Source organism: Argopecten irradians, chromosome 16, assembly GCF_041381155.1.
Source record: "Argopecten irradians isolate NY chromosome 16, Ai_NY, whole genome shotgun sequence".
In the NCBI taxonomy this organism is placed as follows: Eukaryota; Metazoa; Mollusca; class Bivalvia; order Pectinida; family Pectinidae; genus Argopecten; species Argopecten irradians.
The window spans coordinates 14,721,895-14,728,175 of NC_091149.1; positions in this window are offsets into that span (position 1 = coordinate 14,721,895).

The following is a 6,281-nucleotide window of genomic DNA, read 5'->3' on the forward strand; positions in this document are numbered from 1 at the left end:
CTAATGCCTCCCTTGGCACCGCCTCACTTTTGGCCTTGAGTTGAGCGTTCGCCCCTGTGAGGAAGGCTCTGGGTTCTGTCCCCTGGCCGAGACACACCAAAGTCTAAAAAAGTGGTAGTTTCTGCTCCTGCTTAGCGTTCAGCATACCGGGAGTGGGACGACTGGTTCGCCCGTTGTCAGTATAATGTGACCGGGTGGAGTGTGTTGCTTGGTGTCTTCGGCGGCATGCTTCAGTGATATAGCACTATAAAAAGGGCAACAGTTCCACTATACAAGAAGACACAACACGAACATACCGCAGTCTCCCAGTACACTCACCTCGCACAACATACACGCAACACACCGCATACATGGGAGGCCGTCCTTACATGACCATAGCTGTTAATAGGACGTTAATAAATCAAACAAACAAACAAAAGTCTCAATTATAAGGTCTACAGACGTCGGACATTATTACCAAATATACCCATGTTTACATTTTTGCTCAAATTTGTGTCATTGCAGCAAACATTCAAATAATTGGAGGGTGAGTGCAGAAAAAAATCTCTCAATATTTCATCAACACGTCGCGTAGTGAAACCCAAGAACGAAGAACGCTTTACTGTTGTACGAAGAAATAGGTGATACAACTACTGAATTGTAATTCGGTCATCTATATTATACAATGACAAAACATTTTTAGACAATTTGAATTGTAAATGGTGGGTGACACGAATAGGTCATTGTAGTAACAAGGCGGTGGGTTACCACGCATGAGAAATGTTTCAAAGTTATACATGTATCAGGATAGTACTGTGGACATTCCATTTTGTAATTTGGGCTATAATAATATTTTTTTTCAAAATAAAATTTCCTGTTTGATTAATTAACGTCCTATTAACAGCTATGGTCATGTAAGGACGGCCTCCCATGTATGCGGTGTGTTGCGTGTATGTTGAGCGAGGTGCGTGTTTTGGGAGACTGTGGTATATTCATGTTGTGTCTTCTTGTATAGTGGAACTGTTGCCCTTTTTATAGTGCTATATCACTGAAGCATGCCGCCGAAGACACCAAGGAACACACCCCACCCGGTCACATTATACTGACAACGGGCGAACCAGTCGTCCCACTCCCTGTATGCTGAGCGCTAGGCAGGAGCAGAAACTACCACTTTTATAGACTTTGGTGTGTCTCGGCCAGGGGACAGAACCCAGAGCCTTCCTCACAGGGGCGAACGCTCAACTCAAGGCCAAAAGTGAGGCGGTGCCAAGGGAGGCATTAGGAAAGATAAAGTCAGTAAGGAAGAAGAGAAAAGATAAGATCCTAAATTTAGTCGCCTTTTACGATCATGCAATAGGGGCATATAGTGCAACTGTATCACAGGGACCTGGCACGACTTTTTTTAACTAACAGTATACATATATATATATTATAGTATCAAGGGTATGAACTCGGCGGTCGAGAAAAACGGACCTATTTTTTTAAAACCGTATTTATTTTAATAAATGGGTTCTATACAACATTGATGGATATCTTACCTTAAAGAGAAATAATTTATCTTTCCATTGAGTGCTTGATGAACAAAATTGGCCAAGTATTGACGAAGTATTGGCGGTGACTGTTAAAGTTAGTGAGCTACACGATGTTTAAATGGAGTTTCTACAAAGTACGGGTCATGACACCTCCAAAGGAGATTGTGGATGAACTCAGTTATGGATACTGTTTACCACCACAAGAGTAGATTTTGTGATTTTGGCTTGGTTTTTGAGGTGCCCATTAGAGCCGAGACGACATTTCGACCGGACAGGGAAATGTCTACCTAGCATATTTTTCGTAAATTTCCCGATTCATCAAGCCATAAACTTCGTCAATACTTGGCCAATTTTGTTCATCAAGCACTCAATGGAAAGATAAATTATTTCTCTTTAAGGTAAGATATCCATCAATGTTGTATAGAACACATTTATTAAAATAATCACGGTTTTAAAAAAATAGGTCCGTTTTTCTCGACCGCCGAGTTCATACCCTTGATACTATAATATATATATATGTATACTATTGGTTAAAATTTTTCGTGCCAGGTCCCTGTGATTCTTACGCCCTACCTGCAGGGCCATTCAAAATGAAATTTCCTGTCAGAGTCAAATTGCTGACTGAATTTGCGACCCTGCTTTTAGTCCTATTCTTAGTTCATATTGTAACCATTGTGCAGGGGAACGGTAGATCACTTAGTTAGACTAGAAACATTTATACGAGAAGCATTTGCCAAGAAAGAACATCTTGTGGCCGTATTCTTTGATCTTGAAAAGGCATACGACACAACTTGGCAATATGGAATCATGAATGATCTCCATGATATCGGTATACGTGGTAATTTGCCAAAATTTATTTCAAATTTCATATCTGACATGCATTTCAAAGTTCGAACGGGTTCAACTTATTCAGAAACAGAAACACAGGAGATGGGCGTCCCCCAGGGTGGTATCCTATCCGTCACACTTTTTGGATTAAAAATTAACAGCATAACTAAATGTCTTGGCCAATCTACGGAAGGGTCTCTATTTGTGGATGATTTTTTGATCTGTTACAGATCAAAGAACATGCACACTATAGAACGACAACTACAACAATGTTTAGGCAAATTACAAAATTGGGCTGACGAAAATGGCTTTAGATTTTCAAGATCAAAAACTGTCTGCATGCATTTCTGTCAAAAACGAAAACCACACAACGATCCAGACCTCACACTCAATGGAATTAAAATTCCAGTAGTTGAACAAACTAAATTTCTTGGATTAATATTTGATTCGAAACTGTCCTTTGTTCCACACATAAAACACCTTAAGGATAAGTGCTCGAAGGCGCTGAACATTCTACGTGTTCTGTCCCATTCTGATTGGGGTGCAGACCGTGAAATGCTTCCGCGTATCTACCGTGCACTTATTAGATCAAAACTTGACTACGGCTCGATTGTCTATGGATCGGCTCGCAGCTCCTATCTACAGATGCTTGACCCTATCCAGAATCAGGGACTGCGTCTGGCACTTGGAGCTTTTCGAACAACACCTGTGAAGAGTCTCCATGTGGAAGCTAATGAGCCATCTCTAGACGATCGACGAAAGAAATTATCCTTACAGTATGCTGCTCAACTGAAATCCAATCCCAAAAACCCCGCATTCGATCTTGTATTTAATCCACAACACCAAGACATATTCAGACAAAATCAAAAGCTCATACCAACATTTGGCATCAGAATTTCAAAGTTTTTGCAGGAACTAAATATAAATTTCGACACCATTGCTCATTCAAACACCTGATATCAATTTATCTTTGCATGAGAGGACAAAGTCCAGTACATTACCCGAAGAACATAAATCCTCCTTTCGGGAGTGCATCAGGACTTTCCCTGATCATGTCAAGATCTACACTGACGGCTCAAAAGATGGTGATAAAGTTGCGGCAGCATGCTGTACATCTAATCACTGTTCCTCTATCCGACTTCCAGATGCTGCCTCCATTTTCTCTGCGGAAGCTTGTGCTATCGGTCTGGCTCTTGACCACATCGAAGAACACCGCATTGAAAAGGCAATCATCTGTTCAGACTCTCTTTCGGTTCTTCAGGCTTTGAAATCAAGAAACCCTAGAAATACTCTAATTCAAAATCTTTTAATCCGAACCTTTCGATTATCTTCTAAAACTCAAATTACTTATCTCTGGATTCCCAGTCATGTGGGTATAAAGGGGAATGAACAGGCTGATAAAGCAGCTAAGACTGCTCTTCGCCTAGCACAAACATATTTGAAACTACCATACACCGACATCAAACCTTCAATTCAGTCGGCCATCAAACACCATTGGCAACAAAGGTGGTCTACCGAAACAAACAATAAACTGTTTAAAATTCAACCTACACTTAATCCTAAACTGTCCAGTCGGAGAGACCGCAGAGAGGAAGTTGTTCTCTCTCGGCTCCGAACTGGACACACATATTTTACACATTCCTATCTATTGAGAGGGGAGGATCCTCCCACATGCCACGCATGTGATTCTCCTCTCACAGTGGAACATATTTTAGTGCACTGTATTGATTTTAAGCACATACGAGATAAGTACTACGATGTCTCCGACATGTACACTTTGTTTCATGCCGTGAGACATAATCGTATTTTTAATTATCTCAAAGAAATCGGTATTTTAAACAAAATATGAACGTTTTCTCATCATATCATATCATCGTATCATCTCAACATTTCATCGTTTCATCAACTTTGTGCATGAGTTTTCTCATGTGTTTTAGCCAAAACTATTTTATCCCATGCAAACCTTTTTTTTTATCAAATAAACGTTTACAATCTGTGTTTTAGTCCTTACCTGCCTTTTCTTACCCTGATCTTTTATCCTGATAATAATGCATGACTTGTAGTTTGGCCCTAAATGACCTTAGTTGTCGATGGGCCGTAAAACTCAAACAAACAAACAAACAAACCATTGTGCATAATGAAAAGATATTCGTCAGAATTTGCAATAAGAATACCAAAAAATCAACATTTCATATAAGGTCACGGTCTGATGACCTTTAGAATTGAAAAACAAATTACTACCTCCGCGGAATTAATTTCATCCGAAACAAGCGATAGTCAGTGATAGGTTGTATGCACTAAATATTGTCAATTTACAGTTTTGTTCTTAGTATTATGTGATAGGTTGGGTTGGTATCTTCGGCGGCATGCTTCAGTGAGATAGCGCTATAGTGCCAATTGTTCCACTATTACTAAGACAAACAATATGGACATAGGACGTGAATTCAATCAAACAATATGTAATAAGGATAAGCCAACAAGCTCTTTGATTAAACGGTTATATTTATTTGCGAATAAACAAACAACCGAAAATAATTGCCATAGAAGAATGAAATGTTTATAAACAGATGAAATTTCATTGATAGCAACATTAACAATACTTAACAACAAAAAGCCAACAAACTCTTATCATTTTTATATTTATTTGAATAAGAAACAGAATTCTTTGGTTCAAGATTGAAGATTTGTATTCACTCCCTGACATATTGGTTGGAAACTATTAACATGGGGAACTATATAAAATGGTTAAATATTCTTCCTGACACATTATTATTCTAAATCAATTACAGGTTTGATTTCAAAATAATTTCACACATTTATACTAAATATTTTTAAGAAGTATGGATAATCTCATACAAAACTCAAATAAATGAATACAAATCTGTAACCGTTTCAATAAATAGTTTTTTTTACATCAGGCTCATAATCCGTGATAATCTGGAACAGTGAAGTGGTTATGCACAGCGGTGAAATATCAAAGACAATTACATCAAAACATATAAACAAAACTACGTTTAATCGAACGTTGATTTTACGAAGAGATTATTGTTCCAAATCACTTCGAAACGTCAATGTCTGTATAGTGAAGATAATGTCAGTTTTTCGCGTCATTCTTGGATTTTTCTCTTCTTCGAGATATTAAGAAAAAGATTCGGCCAATCAAAAATGTACTTAATATGAAAGCAAAGAACAAAAATAACTAAACATAAACTGCTTGCATTACTTATCTTTCAGGGCTTTTGAATTGTCGAAAATTAATTTTCTGATTCCTGCTTTGATGTATAAAGACACCATACACTTAGCTTCCAATTAAATCGGAAGTATGATTATTTCTTTAACACTTAGTATGTCATCTTTGCTTAATTCTCAATTCGATTAAGTTATATTTAATGTATGCATATGTAGGGATGTTCAGGATGGATATCGGACTCATTTCATAACATCACCTTCACAACATCATATTGATCAGAAAATATGAACTATTAATGTATAGACAACTGTCAAAGTACGCTAATAACACAAAGATCATTTATATGTATTGAGCATTATTCATTCAATTTTACCGTAGTGAAAATAAGATCGAGTTTAATTTTCTGAAGTCTAGTGTGTGTTTGTTGCAATATTATATTTAACTCAATTATATATAGACTCAACCAAGTCATACTGTATATATTCTTTGACGCAAATGTAAAAACTTGTTAAATTAGTATTAATTAACGACAATATAAATACCGTAACTCATTGGTTCAATACCGGAATTACCCTTTTACAAAAAATATCGCTTTACATGAATAACCGCTCTAATGGCAGTTCTAGAATTAAACTACTACTAAATAAAGTAACTTTACAGAATAAAATAGTATTTGAAATTTCGATCTTGCAAAAATGCAAATTTGTTCTATTCTCTTTTTTAACTCTTAAGCTTTGTTCATGGTTGTTTTT